The sequence below is a fragment of the Salmo salar genome, chromosome ssa21 (genome assembly GCF_905237065.1).
Source record: "Salmo salar chromosome ssa21, Ssal_v3.1, whole genome shotgun sequence".
NCBI lineage: Eukaryota > Metazoa > Chordata > Actinopteri > Salmoniformes > Salmonidae > Salmo > Salmo salar.
The window spans coordinates 58,333,835-58,351,259 of record NC_059462.1 but is presented as its reverse complement, the minus strand read 5'-3'; the positions used below and the strand labels follow the sequence as shown (position 1 = coordinate 58,351,259).

The 17,425-nt window shown below is 59.9% G+C and overlaps 1 pseudogene; it reads left to right on the top strand.

The window, feature by feature from the left end:
• The window catches only part of LOC123729545 (SWI/SNF-related matrix-associated actin-dependent regulator of chromatin subfamily A-like protein 1), a 72,432-nt pseudogene extending 55,321 nt beyond the window's left edge, over positions 1-17,111 (top strand).
• The last annotated feature ends 314 nt before the right edge of the window (positions 17,112-17,425 follow it).

Here is a 17,425-nt window from a genome sequence, read left to right as displayed (position 1 = left end):
CCTATGGGTCACCGTGTCCTATGGGTCACCGTGTCCTATGGGTCACCGTGTCCTATGGGTCTCCGTGTCCTATGGGTCTCCGTGTCCTATGGGTCTCCGTGTCCTATGGGTCTCCGTGTCCTATGGGTCGCTGTGTCCGTGTCCTATGGGTCACCGCGTCCTATGGGTCTCCGCGTCCTATGGGTCACCGCGTCCCTATGGGTCACCGCGTCCTATGGTTCTCCGTCTCCGTGTCCTATGGGTCTCCGTCTCCGTGTCCTATGGGTCTCCGCGTCCTATGGGTCGCTGTGTCCGCGTCCTATGGGTCGCTGTGTCCTCGTCCTATGGGTCTCCGCGTCCTATGGGTCCTATGGGTCACCGCGTCCTATGGGTCCTATGGGTCTCTGTGTCCTATGGGTCTCCGTCTCCGTGTCCTATGGGTCTCCGTCTCCGCGTCCTATGGGTCCTATGGGTCTCCCGCGTCCTGTGGGTCTCCGCGTCCTATGGGTCTCCCGCGTCCTATGGGTCTCCGCGTCCTATGGGTCTCCGTGTCCTATGGGTCTCCGCGTCCTATGGGTCTCCGCGTCCTATGGGTCTCCGCGTCCTATGGGTCTCCGCGTCCGTGTCCTATGGGTCTCCGCGTCCTATGGGTCTCCGCGTCCGTGTCCTATGGGTCTCCGCGTCCTATGGGTCTCCGCGTCCTATGGCTCTCCGTGTCCTATGGGTCTCCGTGTCCTATGGGTCTCCGTGTCCTATGGGTCTCCGCGTCCCTATGGGTCTCCGCGTCCTATGGGTCTCCGCGTCCTATGGGTCGCCGCGTCCTATGGTTCACTGTGTCCGCGTCCTATGGGTCTCCGCGTCCTATGGGTCTCCGCGTCCTATGGGTCTCCGCGTCCTATGGGTCTCCGCGTCCTATGGCTCTCCGCGTCCTATGGCTCTCCGTGTCCTATGGCTCTCCGTGTCCTATGGGTCTCCGCGTCCTATGGGTCTCCGCGTCCTATGGGTCTCCGCGTCCCTATGGGTCTCCGCGTCCTATGGGTCTCCGCGTCCTATGGGTCACCGCGTCCTATGGGTCACCGCGTCCTATGGGTCACCGCGTCCTATGGGTCACCGCGTCCTATGGGTCTCCGCGTCCTATGGGTCTCCGTGTCCTATGGGTCACCGTGTCCTATGGGTCACCGTGTCCTATGGGTCACCGTGTCCTATGGGTCACCGTGTCCTATGGGTCTCCGTGTCCTATGGATCTCCGTGTCCTATGGGTCTCCGTGTCCTATGGGTCTCCGTGTCCTATGGGTCTCCGTGTCCTATCGGTCTCCGTGTCCTATCGGTCTCCGTGTCCTATCGGTCTCCTGGGTCTCCGTGTCCTATGGGTCTCCGTGTCCTATGGGTCTCCGTGTCCCTATCGGTCTCCGTGTCCTATCGGTCTCCGTGTCCTATCGGTCTCCGTGTCCTATCGGTCTCCGTGTCCTCATCGGTCTCCGTGTCCTCTCGGTCTCCGTGTCTCTATCGGTCTCCGTGTCCTCGGTCTCCGTGTCCTATCGGTCTCCGTGTCCTATCGGTCTCCGTGTCCTATCGGTCTCCGTGTCCTATCGGTCTCCGTGTCTCTTCGGTCTCGGTCTCCGTGTCCTATCGGTCTCGGTCTCCGTGTCCTATCGGTCTCGGTCTCCGTGTCCTATCCGTCTCGGTCTCCGTGTCCTATCCGTCTCGGTCTCCGTGTCCTATCCGTCTCCGTGTCCTATCGGTCTCCGTGTCCTATGGGTCTCCGTCTCCGTGTCCTATGGGTCTCCGTCTCCGTGTCCTATGGGTCGCCGCGTCCTATGGGTCGCCGCGTCCAATGGGTCGCCGCGTCCAATGGGTCGCCGCGTCCAATGGGTCGCCGCGTCCAATGGGTCGCCGCGTCCAATGGGTCGCAGCGTCCTATGGGTCGCCGCGTCCTATGGGTCTCCGCGTCCTATGGGTCTCCGCGTCCTATGGGTCTCCGCGTCCTATGGGTCGCCGCGTCCTATGGGTCGCCGCGTCCTATGGGTCGCCGCGTCCTATGGGTCGCTGTGTCTGTGTCCTATGGGTCACCGCGTCCTATGGGTCACCGCGTCCTATGGGTCTCCGCGTCCTATGGGTCTTTGCGTCCTATGGGTCTCCGCGTCCTATGGGTCACCGCGTCCTATGGTTCTCCGTCTCCGTGTCCTATGGATCTCCGTCTCCGTGTCCTATGGGTCTCCGCGTCCTATGGGTCGCTGTGTATGCGTCCTATGGGTCGCTGTGTCCTCGTCCTATGGGTCTCCGCGTCCTATGGGTCTCCGCGTCCTATGGGTCGCCGCGTCCTATTGGTCCTATGGGTCACCGCGTCCTATGGGTCCTATGGGTCTCTGTGTCCTATGGGTCTCCGTGTCCTATGGGTCTCCGTCTCCGCGTCCTATGGGTCGCCGCGTCCTATGGGTCCTATGGGTCTCCGCGTCCTGTGGGTCTCCGCGTCCTATGGGTCGCCGCGTCCTATTGGTCCTATGGGTCACCGCGTCCTATGGGTCCTATGGGTCTCTGTGTCCTATGGGTCTCCGTCTCCGTGTCCTATGGGTCTCCGTCTCCGCGTCCTATGGGTCGCCGCGTCCTATGGGTCCTATGGGTCTCCGCGTCCTGTGGGTCTCCGCGTCCTATGGGTCTCCGCGTCCTATTGGTCTCCGCGTCCTATGGGTCTCCGCGTCCTATGGGTCTCCGCGTCCTATGGGTCGCCGCGTCCGTGTCCTATGGGTCTCCGCGTCCCTATGGGTCTCCGCGTCCTATGGGCCGCCGCGTCCTATGAGTCACCGCGTCCCTATGAGTCACCGTGTCCTATGGGTCCTATGGGTCTCCGCGTCCTATGGGTCTCCGCGTCCTATGGGTCGCCGCGTCCTATGGGTCTCCGCATCCTATGGGTCTCCGCGTGCTGTGGGTCGCGCGTGCTGTGGGTCGCCGCGTGCTGTGGGTCGCCGCGTGCTGTGGGTCGCGCGTCCTATGGGTCTCCGCGTCCCTATGGGTCTCCGCGTCCTATGGGTCTCCGCGTCCTATGGGTCGCCGCGTCCGTGTCCTATGGGTCTCCGCGTCCTATGGGCCGCGCGTCCTATGAGTCACCGCGTCCTATGAGTCACCGTGTCCTATGGGTCCTATGGGTCTCCGCGTCCTATGGGTCTCCGCGTCCTATGGGTCGCCGCGTCCTATGGGTCTCCGCGTCCTATGGGTCTCCGCGTCCTATGGGTCTCCGCGTCCTATGGGTCTCCGCGTCCTATGGGTCTCCGCGTCCTATGGGTCTCCGTCTCTGTGTCCTATGGGTCTCCGCGTCCTATGGGTCTCCGCGTCCTATGAGTCTCCGCGTCCTATGGGTCGCCGCGTCCTATGGGTCGCCGCGTGCTGTGGGTCGCCGCGTGCTGGGTCGCCGCGTCCTGTGGGTCTCCGCGTCCTGTGGGTCTCCGCGTCCTGTGGGTCTCCGCGTCCTGTGGGTCTCCGCGTCCTGTGGGTCGCCGCGTCCTATGGGTCGCCGCGTCCTATGGGTCACCGCGTCCTATGGGTCTCCGCGTCCTATGGGTCTCCGCGTCCTATGGGTCTCCGCGTCCTATGGGTCGCTGTGTCCTCGTCCTATGGGTCTCCGCGTCCTATGGGTCTCCGCGTCCTATGGGTCGCCCCGCGTCCTATGGGTCGCCGCGTCCTATGGTTCACTGTGTCCGCGTCCTATGGGTCTCCGCGTCCTATGGGTCACCGCGTCCTATGGGTCTCCGTGTCCTATGGGTCTCCGTGTCCTATGGCTCTCCGTGTCCTATGGGTCTCCGCGTCCTATGGGTCTCCGCTTCCTATGGGTCTCCGCGTCCTATGGGTCGCCGCGTCCTATGGGTCGCCGCGTCCTATGGGTCGCTGTGTCCGTGTCCTATGGGTCACCGCGTCCTATGGGTCTCCGCGTCCTTTGGGTCACCGCGTCCTATGGGTCACCGCGTCCTATGGTTCTCCGTCTCCGTGTCCTATGGGTCTCCGTCTCCGTGTCCTATGGGTCTCCGCGTCCTATGGGTCGCTGTGTCCGCGTCCTATGGGTCGCTGTGTCCTCGTCCTATGGGTCTCCGCGTCCCTATGGGTCGCCGCGTCCTATGGGTCCTATGGGTCACCGCGTCCTATGGGTCCTATGGGTCTCTGTGTCCTATGGGTCTCCGTCTCCGTGTCCTATGGGTCTCCGTCTCCGCGTCCTATGGGTCCTATGGGTCTCCGCGTCCTGTGGGTCTCCGCATCCTATGGGTCTCCGCGTCCTATGGGTCTCCGCGTCCTATGGGTCTCCGCGTCCTATGGGTCTCCGCGTCCGTGTCCTATGGGTCTCCGCGTCCTATGGGTCTCCGCGTCCTATGGCTCTCCGCGTCCTATGGGTCTCCGTGTCCTATGGGTCTCCGTGTCCTATGGGTCTCCGCGTCCTATGGGTCTCCGCGTCCTATGGGTCTCCGCGTCCTATGGGTCGCCGCGTCCTATGGTTCACTGTGTCCACGTCCCTATGGGTCTCCGCGTCCTATGGGTCTCCCGCGTCCCTATGGGTCTCCGCGTCCTATGGGTCTCCCGCGTCCTATGGGTCTCCGCGTCCTATGGGTCACTGCGTCCTATGGCTCTCCGTGTCCTATGGCTCTCCGTGTCCTATGGCTCTCCGTGTCCTATGGCTCTCCGTGTCCTATGGGTCTCCGTGTCCTATGGGTCTCCGCGTCCTATGGGTCTCCGCGTCCTATGGGTCTCCGCGTCCTATGGGTCTCCCGCGTCCTATGGGTCTCCGCGTCCTATGGTTCACTGTGTCCGCGTCCTATGGGTCGCCGCGTCCTATGGTTCACTGTGTCCGCGTCCTATGGTTCTCCGCGTCCATGGGTCTCCGCGTCCCTATGGGTCTCCGCGTCCCTATGGGTCTCCGCGTCCTATGGGTCTCCGCGTCCTATGGGTCACTGCGTCCTATGGCTCTCCGTGTCCTATGGCTCTCCGTGTCCTATGGCTCTCCGTGTCCTATGGCTCTCCGTGTCCTATGGGTCTCCGCGTCCTATGGGTCTCCGCGTCCTATGGGTCTCCACGTCCTATGGGTCTCCGCGTCCTATGGGTCTCCCGCGTCCTATGGGTCTCCGCGTCCCTATGGGTCTCCGCGTCCTATGGGTCTCCGCGTCCTATGGGTCACCGCGTCCTATGGGTCACTGCGTCCTATGGGTCACTCGTCCTATGGGTCACTGCGTCCTATGGGTCACCGCGTCCTATGGGTCTCCGCGTCCTATGGGTCTCCGTGTCCTATGGGTCTCCGTGTCCTATGGGTCACCGTGTCCTATGGGTCACCGTGTCCTATGGGTCACCGTGTCCTATGGGTCTCCGTGTCCTATGGGTCTCCGTGTCCTATGGGTCTCCGTGTCCTATGGGTCTCCGTGTCCTATGGGTCTCCGTGTCCTATGGGTCGCTGTGTCCGTGTCCTATGGGTCACCGCGTCCTATGGGTCTCCGCGTCCTATGGGTCACCGCGTCCTATGGGTCACCGCGTCCTATGGTTCTCCGTCTCCGTGTCCTATGGGTCTCCGTCTCCGTGTCCTATGGGTCTCCGCGTCCTATGGGTCGCTGTGTCCGCGTCCTATGGGTCGCTGTGTCCTCGTCCTATGGGTCTCCGCGTCCTATGGGTCGCCGCGTCCTATGGGTCCTATGGGTCACCGCGTCCTATGGGTCCTATGGGTCTCTGTGTCCTATGGGTCTCCGTCTCCGTGTCCTATGGGTCTCCGTCTCCCGCGTCCTATGGGTCCTATGGGTCTCCGCGTCCTGTGGGTCTCCGCGTCCTATGGGTCTCCGCGTCCTATGGGTCTCCGCGTCCCTATGGGTCTCCGTGTCCTATGGGTCTCCGCGTCCTATGGGTCTCCGCGTCCTATGGGTCTCCGCGTCCTATGGGTCTCCGCGTCCGTGTCCTATGGGTCTCCGCGTCCTATGGGTCTCCGCGTCCTATGGGTCTCCGCGTCCGTGTCCTATGGGTCTCCGCGTCCTATGGCTCTCCGTGTCCTATGGGTCTCCGTGTCCTATGGGTCTCCGTGTCCTATGGGTCTCCGTGTCCTATGGGTCTCCGCGTCCTATGGGTCTCCGCGTCCTATGGGTCTCCGCGTCCTATGGGTCGCCGCGTCCTATGGTTCACTGTGTCCGCGTCCCTATGGGTCTCCCGCGTCCTATGGGTCTCCGCGTCCTATGGGTCTCCGCGTCCTATGGGTCTCCGCGTCCTATGGGTCTCCGCGTCCTATGGCTCTCCGCGTCCTATGGCTCTCCGTGTCCTATGGCTCTCCGTGTCCTATGGGTCTCCGTGTCCTATGGGTCTCCGCGTCCTATGGGTCTCCGCGTCCTATGGGTCTCCGCGTCCTATGGGTCTCCGCGTCCTATGGGTCTCCGCGTCCTATGGGTCTCCGCGTCCTATGGGTCACCGCGTCCTATGGGTCACCGCGTCCTATGGGTCACCGCGTCCTATGGGTCACCGCGTCCTATGGGTCTCCGTGTCCTATGGGTCTCCGTGTTCTATTTGTCTCCGTGTCCTATGGGTCACCGTGTCCTATGGGTCACCGTGTCCTATGGGTCACCGTGTCCTATGGGTCTCCGTGTCCTATGGATCTCCGTGTCCTATGGGTCTCCGTGTCCTATGGGTCTCCGTGTCCTATGGGTCTCCGTGTCCTATCGGTCTCCGTGTCCTATCGGTCTCCGTGTCCTATCGGTCTCCGTGTCCTATCGGTCTCCGTGTCCTATCGGTCTCCTGGGTCTCCGTGTCCTATGGGTCTCCGTGTCCTATCGGTCTCCGTGTCCTATCGGTCTCCGTGTCCTATCGGTCTCCGTGTCCTATCGGTCTCCGTGTCCTATCGGTCTCCGTGTCCTATCGGTCTCCGTGTCCTATCGGTCTCCGTGTCCTATCGGTCTCCGTGTCCTATCGGTCTCGGTCTCCGTGTCCTATCGGTCTCGGTCTCCGTGTCCTATCGGTCTCGGTCTCCGTGTCCTATCCGTCTCGGTCTCCGTGTCCTATCCGTCTCCGTGTCCTATCGGTCTCCGTGTCCTATGGGTCTCCGTCTCCGTGTCCTATGGGTCTCCGTCTCCGTGTCCTATGGGTCGCCGCGTCCTATGGGTCGCCGCGTCCAATGGGTCGCCGCGTCCAATGGGTCGCCGCGTCCAATGGGTCGCAGCGTCCTATGGGTCGCCGCGTCCTATGGGTCTCCGCGTCCTATGGGTCTCCGCGTCCTATGGGTCTCCGCGTCCTATGGGTCGCCGCGTCCTATGGGTCGCCGCGTCCTATGGGTCGCTGTGTCTGTGTCCTATGGGTCACCGCGTCCTATGGGTCACCGCGTCCTATGGGTCTCCGCGTCCTATGGGTCTTTGCGTCCCTATGGGTCTCCCGCGTCCTATGGGTCACCGCGTCCTATGGTTCTCCGTCTCCGTGTCCTATGGATCTCCGTCTCCGTGTCCTATGGGTCTCCGCGTCCTATGGGTCGCTGTGTCCGCGTCCTATGGGTCGCTGTGTCCTCGTCCTATGGGTCTCCGCGTCCTATGGGTCTCCGCGTCCTATGGGTCGCCGCGTCCTATTGGTCCTATGGGTCACCGCGTCCTATGGGTCCTATGGGTCTCTGTGTCCTATGGGTCTCCGTCTCCGTGTCCTATGGGTCTCCGTCTCCGCGTCCTATGGGTCGCCGCGTCCTATGGGTCCTATGGGTCTCCGCGTCCTGTGGGTCTCCGCGTCCTATGGGTCGCCGCGTCCTATTGGTCCTATGGGTCACCGCGTCCTATGGGTCCTATGGGTCTCTGTGTCCTATGGGTCTCCGTCTCCGTGTCCTATGGGTCTCCGTCTCCGCGTCCTATGGGTCGCCGCGTCCTATGGGTCCTATGGGTCTCCGCGTCCTGTGGGTCTCCGCGTCCTATGGGTCTCCGCGTCCTATTGGTCTCCGCGTCCTATGGGTCTCCGCGTCCTATGGGTCTCCGCGTCCTATGGGTCGCCGCGTCCGTGTCCTATGGGTCTCCGCGTCCTATGGGTCTCCGCGTCCTATGGGCCGCCGCGTCCTATGAGTCACCGCGTCCTATGAGTCACCGTGTCCTATGGGTCCTATGGGTCTCCGCGTCCTATGGGTCTCCGCGTCCTATGGGTCGCCGCGTCCTATGGGTCTCCGCATCCTATGGGTCTCCGCGTCCTATGGGTCTCCGCGTCCTATGGGTCGCCGCGTGCTGTGGGTCGCCGCGTGCTGTGGGTCGCCGCGTCCTATGGGTCTCCGCGTCCTATGGGTCTCCGCGTCCTATGGGTCTCCGCGTCCTATGGGTCGCCGCGTCCGTGTCCTATGGGTCTCCGCGTCCTATGGGCCGCCGCGTCCTATGAGTCACCGCGTCCTATGAGTCACCGTGTCCTATGGGTCCTATGGGTCTCCGCGTCCTATGGGTCTCCGCGTCCTATGGGTCGCCGCGTCCTATGGGTCTCCGCGTCCTATGGGTCTCCGCGTCCTATGGGTCTCCGCGTCCTATGGGTCTCCGCGTCCTATGGGTCTCCCGCGTCCTATGGGTCTCCGTCTCTGTGTCCTATGGGTCTCCGCGTCCTATGGGTCTCCGCGTCCTATGGGTCTCCGCGTCCTATGGGTCGCCGCGTCCTATGGGTCGCCGCGTGCTGTGGGTCGCCGCGTGCTATGGGTCGCCGCGTCCTGTGGGTCTCCGCGTCCTGTGGGTCTCCGCGTCCTGTGGGTCTCCGCGTCCTGTGGGTCGCCGCGTCCTATGGGTCGCCGCGTCCTATGGGTCACCGCGTCCTATGGGTCTCCGCGTCCTATGGGTCGCCCGCGTCCTATGGGTCGCCGCGTCCTATGGGTCGCCCGCGTCCTATGGTCGCGCGGCGACCTATGGGTCGCCGCGTCCTATGGGTCGCCGCGTCCGCGTTCTATGGGTCGCCGCGTCCGCCTCCTATGGGTCACCGCGTCCTATGGGTCTCCGCGTCCTATGGGTCTCCGCGTCCTATGGGTCTCCGCGTCCTATGGGTCACCGCGTCCTATGGGTCTCCGCGTCCTATGGGTCTCCGCGTCCTATGGGTCTCCGCGTCCTATGGGTCTCCGCGTCCTATGGGTCTCCGTCTGTGTCCTATGGGTCTCCGTCTGTGTCCTATGGGTCTCCGCGTCCTATGGGTCTCCGCGTCCTATGGGTCTCCGCGTCCTATGGGTCTCCGCGTCCTATGGGTCTCCGCGTCCTATGGGTCTCCGTGTCCTATGGGTCTCCGTGTCCTATGGTTCTCCGTCTCCGTGTCCTATGGGTCTCCGCGTGCTATGGGTCGCCGCGTCCTGTGGGTCGCCGCGTCCTGTGGGTCTCCGCGTCCTATGGGTCTCCGCGTCCAATGGGTCTCCGTGTCCTATGGGTCTCCGTCTCCGTGTCCTATGGGTCTCCGCGTCCTATGGGTCTCCGCGTCCTATGGGTCGCCGCGTGCTATGGGTCGCCGTGTCCTATGGGTCTCCGTCTCCGTGTCCTATGGGTCTCCGCGTCCTATGGGTCTCCGCGTCCTATGGGTCTCCGTGTCCTATTGGTCACCGTTTCCTATTGGTCTCCGTGTCCTATGGGTCACCGTGTCCTATGGGTCTCCGTGTCCTATGGGTCTCCGTGTCCTATGGGTCTCCGTGTCCTATGGGTCTCCGTGTCCTATGGGTCTCCGTGTCCTATGGGTCTCCGTCTCTGTGTCCTATGGGTCTCCGTCTCTGTCCTATGGGTCTCTGTGTCCTGTGGGTCTCTGTGTCCTGTGGGTCGCCGCTTCCTATGGGTCTCCGCGTCCTATGGGTCTCCGCGTCCTATGGGTCTCCGCGTCCTATGGGTCGCCGCGTCCTATGGGTCTCCGCGTCCTATGGGTCTCCGCGTCCTATGGGTCGCCGCGTCCTATGGGTCGCCGCGTCCTATGGGTCGCTGTGTCCGTGTCCTATGGGTCTCCGCGTCCTATGGGTCGCTCTGTTTGCGTCCTATGGGTCACCGTGTCCTATGGGTCACCGCGTCCTATGGGTCTCCGCGTCCTATGGTTCCCCGCGTCTTATGGACGCTATGGGTCTCCGCCGTCCTATGGGTCTCCGGCGTCCTATGGGTCTCCGGCATCCTATGGGTCTCCGGCGTCCTATGGGTCTCCGCGTCCTATGGGTCGCCGCGTCCTATGGGTCGCCGCGTCCTATGGGTCGCCGCGTCCTATGGGTCGCCGCGTCCTATGGGTCGCCCGCGTCCTATGGGTCTCCGTCTCCGTGTACTATGGGTCTCCGTCTCCGTGTCCTATGGGTCTCCGTGTCCTATGGGTCGCTGTGTCCGTGTCCTATGGGTCTCCCGCGTCCTATGGGTCGCTGTGTCCGTGTCCTATGGGTCTCCGCGTCCTATGGGTCTCCGCGTCCTATGGGTCTCCGCGTCCTATGGGTCGCCGCGTCCTATGGGTCGCCGCGTCCTATGGGTCGCCGCGTCCTATGGGTCGCCGCGTCCTATGGACCCTATGGGTCTCCGCGTCCTATGGGTCTCCGCGTCCTATGGGTCTCCGTCTCCTTGTCCTATGGGTCTCCGTGTCCTATTGGTCTCCGCGTCCTATGGGTCGCCGCGTCCTATGGGTCGCCGCGTGCTATGGGTCGCCGCATGCTATGGGTCGCCGTATGCTATGGGTCGCCGCGTCCTGTGGGTCTCCGCGTCCTATGGTTCTCCGTCTCCGTGTCCTATGGGTCTCCGTGTCCTATGGGTCTCCGTGTCCTATGGGTCTCCGTGTCCTATGGGTCTCCGTCTCCGTGTCCTATGGGTCTCCGCGTCCTATGGGTCTCCGCGTCCTATGGGTCGCCGCGTGCTATGGGTCGCCGCGTGCTATGGGTCACCGCATCCTGTGGGTCTCCACGTCCTGTGGGTCTCCACGTCCTGTGGGTCTCCACGTCCTGTGGGTCGCCGCGTCCTATGGGTCGCCGCGTCCTATGGGTCTCCGCGTCCTATGGGTCTCCGCGTCCTATGGGTCACCGCGTCCTATGGGTCGCTGTGTCCGTGTCCTATGGGTCACCGCATCCTATGGGTCTCCGCGTCCTATGGGTCTCCGTCTCCGTGTCCTATGGGTCTCCGCGTCCTATGGGTCTCCGCGTCCTATGAGTCGCTGTGTCCGCATCCTATGGGTCTCCGCGTCCTATGGGTCTCCGCGTCCTATGGGTCGCTGCGTCCTATGGGTCCTATGGGTCACCGCGTCCTATGGGTCCTATGGGTCTCCGTGTCCTATGGGTCTCCGTCTCCGCGTCCTATGCGTCCTATGGGTCACCGCGTCCTATGGGTCTCCGCGTCCTATGGGTCGCCGCGTCCTATGGGTCTCCACGTCCTATGGATCTCCGCGTCCTATGAGTCTCCGCGTCCTATGGGTCTCCGCGTCCTATGGGTCGCCGCGTCCTATGAGTCCTATGGGTCACCGTGTCCTATGAGTCTCCGCGTCCTATGGGTCTCCGCGTCCTATGGGTCGCTGTGTCCATGTCCTATGGGTCTCCGCGTCCTATGGGTCGCTGTGTCCGTGTCCTATGAGTCTCCGCGTCCTATGGGTCGCCGCGTCCTATGGGTCGCCGCGTCCTATGGGTCGCCGCGTCCTATGGGTCGCCGCGTCCTATGGGTCGCCGCGTCCTATGGGTCGCCGCGTCCTATGGGTCGCTGTGTCCGTGTCCTATGGGTCTCCGCGTCCTATGGGTCTCCGCGTCCTATGGGTCTCCGCGTCCTATGGGTCTCCGCGTCCTATGGGTCTCCGCGTCCGTGTCCTATGGGTCTCCGCGTCCTATGGGTCTCCGCGTCCTATGGGTCTCCGCGTCCTATGGGTCTCCGTGTCCTATGGGTCTCCGCGTCCTATGGGTCTCCGCGTCCTATGGGTCTCCGCGTCCTATGGGTCGCCGCGTCCTATGGTTCACTGTGTCCGTGTCCTATGGGTCTCCGCGTCCTATGGGTCTCCGCGTCCTATGGGTCGCTGCGTCCTATGGGTCCTATGGGTCACCGCGTCCTATGGGTCCTATGGGTCTCCGTGTCCTATGGGTCTCCGTCTCCGCGTCCTATGCGTCCTATGGGTCACCGCGTCCTATGGGTCTCCGCGTCCTATGGGTCGCGCGTCCTATGGGTCTCCACGTCCTATGGATCTCCGCGTCCTATGAGTCTCCGCGTCCTATGGGTCTCCGCGTCCTATGGGTCGCTCGCGTCCTATGAGTCCTATGGGTCACCGTGTCCTATGAGTCTCCGCGTCCCTATGGGTCTCCCGCGTCCCATGGGTCGCTGTGTCCATGTCCTATGGGTCTCCGCGTCCTATGGGTCGCTGTGTCCGTGTCCTATGAGTCTCCGGCGTCCTATGGGTCGCCGCGTCCTATGGGTCGCCGCGTCCTATGGGTCGCCCGCGTCCTATGGGTCGCCGCGTCCTATGGGTCGCGGCGTCCTATGGGTCGCCCCGGCGTCCTATGGGTCGCCGCGTCCTATGGGTCGCCGCGTCCTATGGGTCGCCGCGTCCTATGGGTCTCCGCGTCCTATGGGTCTCCGCGTCCTATGGGTCGCCGCGTCCTATGGGTCGCCGCGTCCTATGGGTCGCCGCGTCCTATGGGTCGCCGCGTCCTATGGTCGCCGCGTCCTATGGGTCGCCGCTTCCTATGGGTCTCCGCGTCCTATGGGTCTCCGTCTCCGTGTCCTATGGGTCTCCGTCTCTGTGTACTATGGATCTCTCTCTCCGTGTCCTATGGGTCTCCGTGTCCTATGGGTCGCCGCGTCCTATGGGTCTCCGCGTCCTATGGGTCGCCGCGTCCTATGGGTCGCCGCGTCCTATGGGTCGCCGCGTCCTATGGTTCACCGCGTCTTATGGACGCTATGGGTCTCCGCGTCCTATGGGTCTCCGCGTCCTATGGGTCTCCGCGTCCTCTGGGTCGCCGCGTCCTATGGGTTATGGGTTAACTGGACTGTGTTTTGTTTTGACAGTTTGCCCAGCGTCCAGTGACAGTTTGCTCAGTATGCCGTTGTTCACAGCGCTCTCATCTCCCCTCCTCTCCAGGCCTTCAGGCAGTGGCTGCCCTCTGTGCAGCCAGACAGTATCAATGTGATTGTCAAGGGGAAAGACAACCTTAGAGGTGGTCTGGTTAACATCACCAGCTATGATCTACTGAGCAGGATGGACAAGCAGCAGGCCGCTAAACCCTTTAATGTCCTCATAATGGACGAGTCCCACTTTCTGAAGAACATGAAGACTGCCCGCTTTAAGGCTGCTTTGCCGCTGCTCAAGGTACGGATGATTCTCTTTACTCTTAGGATCCTTGGGATTTAGGCTACAATTTATATATTCTATATAACAATTTAACAAAGGTAATTAGTGAAGTTTTCATTTGATCTCTTGTCCTCAGGTAGCTAAGACTGATTAGTTAGATGGTGTTGTCAACAGTTTCTACCATGTCCTCAACCTCAGGTAGCTAAGCATGTGTGATTTAGTTAGTAGAAACTGATGACAACACTATGTTCTCAACCTCAGGTAGCTAAGCGTGTGATCCTGCTATCGGGGACTCCTGCCATGTCCAGACCCTCAGAGCTCTACAGTCAGATCTTGGCTGTCAAGCCCTCCCTGTTCCCCCGCTTCCATGACTTTGGGACCAGATACTGCAATGCCCGACAGGTAAGTTTAGCCTACAGTACAGTATCCTAGACCCACCTGCTGCTCTACAGTATCCTAGACCCGCCTGCTGCTCTACAGTATCCTAGACCCGCCTGCTGCTCTACAGTATCCTAGACCCGCCTGCTGCTCTACAGTATCCTAGACCCGCCTGCTGCTCTACAGTATCCTAGACCCGCCTGCTGCTCTAACAGTATCCTAGACCCGCCTGCTGCTCTAACAGTATCCTAGACCCGCCGCTGCTCTAACAGTATCCTAGACCCGCCTGCTGCTCTAACAGTATCCTAGACCCGCCTGCTGCTCTAACAGTATCCTAGACCCGCCTGCTGCTCTAACAGTATCCTAGACCCGCCTGCTGCTCTAACAGTATCCTAGACCCGCCTGCTGCTCTAACAGTATCCTAGACCCGCCTGCTGCTCTAACAGTATCCTAGACCCGCCTGCTGCTCTAACAGTATCCTAGACCCGCCTGCTGCTCTAACAGTATCCTAGACCCGCCTGCTGCTCTAACAGTATCCTAGACCCGCCTGCTGCTCTAACAGTATCCTAGACCCGCCTGCTGCTCTAACAGTATCCTAGACCCGCCTGCTGCTCTAACAGTATCCTAGACCCGCCTGCTGCTCTAACAGTATCCTAGACCCAGCTGCTGCTCTAACGGTATCCTAGACCCGCCTGCTGCTTCTAACAGTATCCTAGACCCGCCTGCTGCTCTAACAGTATCCTAGACCCGCCTGCGCTCTACAGTATCCTAGACCCGCTTGCTGCTCTACAGTATCCTAGACCCGCCTGCTGCTCTACAGTATCCTAGACCCGCCTGCTGCTCTACAGTATCCTAGACCCGCCTGCTGCTCTAACAGTATCCTAGACCCGCCTGCTGCTCTACAGTATCCTAGACCCGCCTGCTGCTCTAACAGTATCCTAGACCCGCCTGCTGCTCTACAGTATCCTAGACCCGCCTGCTGCTCTACAGTATCCTAGACCCGCCTGAGTGCTCTAACAGTATCCTAGACCCGCCTGCTGCTCTACAGTATCCTAGACGCGCCTGTTGCTCTACAGTATCCTAGACCCGCCTGTTGCTCTACAGTATCCTAGACCCGCCTGTTGCTCTACAGTATCCTAGACCCGCCTGTTGCTCTACAGTATCCTAGACCCGCCTGTTGCTCTACAGTATCCTAGACCCGCCTGTTGCTCTACAGTATCCTAGACCCGCCTGCTGCTCTACAGTATCCTAGACCCGCCTGCTGCTCTAACAGTATCCTAGACCCGCCTGCTGCTCTACAGTATCCTAGACCCGCCTGCTGCTCTACAGTATCCTAGACCCGCCTGCTGCTCTGCAGTATCCTAGACCCGCCTGCTGCTCTGCAGTATCCTAGACCCGCCTGTTGCTCTGCAGTATCCTAGACCCGCCTGTTGCTCTGCAGTATCCTAGACCCGCCTGTTGCTCTGCAGTATCCTAGACCCGCCTGCTACTCTACAGTATCCTAGACCCGCCTGCTGCTCTACCTAGATTTCTTTAGTTGAGCAGTAGCAAAAAAGAATCATCATTTCATGGTGTACAAGACAGCTGTCTGATTGGCTCCTGTCTGAGTGGACTGATCCATTGTGGAAGCAGGGAATAGTCCATCACTAAGCCGTGTGCTACCGAAGTGATTTATGGTTATATTTCATAAGAACAACGGTGCAACACTAATAAAAATATTATTTTATAACAAATACGCTTTCTCCTGCGTCGATAGAGGTCGCTGTCCACGGTTCTGAAACATCAGGGGGGCTTTTCCTAGACCATATTTGGAACAAAACATTCACAAAACCTCAACTAAATCTTGTAATGAATAATGTGGAAATTCAGCAAGTTGAGGAGACTAAACTGCTTGGAGTAACCCTGGATTGTAAACTGTCATGGTCAAAACATATTGATACAACAGTAGCTAAGATGGGGAGAAGTCTGTCCATAATAAAGCACTGCTCTACCTTCTTAACAACACTATCAACAAGGCAGGTCCTACAGGCCCTAGTTTCTACCTTCTAAACAACACTATCAACAAGGCAGGTCCTACAGGCCCTAGTTTCTACCTTCTTAACAACACTATCAACAAGGCAGGTCCTACAGGCCCTAGTTTCTAACCTTCTTAACAACACTATCAACAAGGCAGGTCCTACAGGCCCTAGTTTCTACCTTCTTAACAACACTATCAACAAGGCAGGTCCTACAGGCCCTAGTTTCTACCTTCTTAACAACACTATCAACAAGGCAGGTCCTACAGGCCCTAGTTTCTACCTTCTTAACAACACTATCAACAAGGCAGGTCCTACAGGCCCTAGTTTCTACCTTCTTAACAGCACTATCAACAAGGCAGGTCCTACAGGCCCTAGTTTCTACCTTCTTAACAACACTATCAACAAGGCAGGTCCTACAGGCCCTAGTTTCTACCTTCTTAACAACACTATCAACAAGGCAGGTCCTACAGGCCCTAGTTTCTAACTTCTTAACAACACTATCAACAAGGCAGGTCCTACAGGCCCAGTTTCCACCTTCTTAACAACACTATCAACAAGGCAGGTCCTACAGGCCCTAGTTTCTACCTTCTTAACAACACTATCAACAAGGCAGGTCCTACAGGCCCTAGTTTCTACCTTCTAAACAACACTATCAACAAGGCAGGTCCTACAGGCCCTAGTTTCTACCTTCTTAACAACACTATCAACAAGGCAGGTCCTACAGGCCCTAGTTTCTACCTTCTTAACAACACTATCAACAAGGCAGGTCCTACAGGCCCTAGTTTTGTCACACCTGGACTACTGTTCAGTCGTGTGGTCAGGTGCCACAAAAAAGGACTTAAGAAAATTGCAATTGTCTCAGAACAGGGCAGCACGGCTGGCCCTTGGATGTATTCAGAGAGCTAATATTAATAATATGCATGTCAATCTCTCCTGGCTAAAAGTGGAGGAGAGACATCCCTAAATTAATTGGAAACTGCTGAACATAATAACCATAGGACTTGTTGTTCTCCTGCTAGCTGCCTTGGGGTTGGGACTACTCTGGCTCTGGTAACCATAGGACTTGTTGTTCTGCTAGCTACTGTGGGGTTGGGACTACTCTGGCTCTAGTAACCATAGGACTTGTTGTTCTCCTGCTACCTGCCCTAGGGTTGGGACTACTCTGGCTCCAGTAACCATAGGACTTGTTGTTCTCCTGCTAGCTGCCGTGGGGTTGGGACTACTCTGGCTCCGGTAACCATAGGACTTGTTGTTCTCCTGCTAGCTGCCCTGGGGTTGGGACTACTCTGGCTCCAGTAACCATAGGACTTGTTGTTCTCCTGCTAGCTGCCGTGGGGTTGGGACTACTCTGGCTCCGGTAACCATAGGACTTGTTGTTCTCCTGCTAGCTGCCGTGGGGTTGGGACTACTCTGGCTCCAGTAACCATAGGACTTGTTGTTCTCCTGCTACCTGCCCTGGTGTTGGGACTACTCTGGCTCCAGTAACCATAGGACTTGTTGTTCTCCTGCTAGCTGCCTTGGAGTTGGGACTACTCTGGCTCCAGTAACCATAGGACTTGTTGTTCTCCTGCTAGCTGCCTTGGGGTTGGGACTACTCTGGCTCCAGTAACCATAGGACTTGTTGTTCTCCTGCTAGCTGCCTTGGGGTTGGGACTACTCTGGCTCCAGTAACCATAGGACTTGTTGTTCTCCTGCTAGCTGCCTTGGAGTTGGGACTACTCTGGCTCCAGTAACCATAGGACTTGTTGTTCTCCTGCTAGCTGCCTTGGGGTTGGGACTACTCTGGCTCTGGTAACCATAGGACTTGTTGTTCTCCTGCTAGCTGCCTTGGGGTTGGGACTACTCTGGCTCTG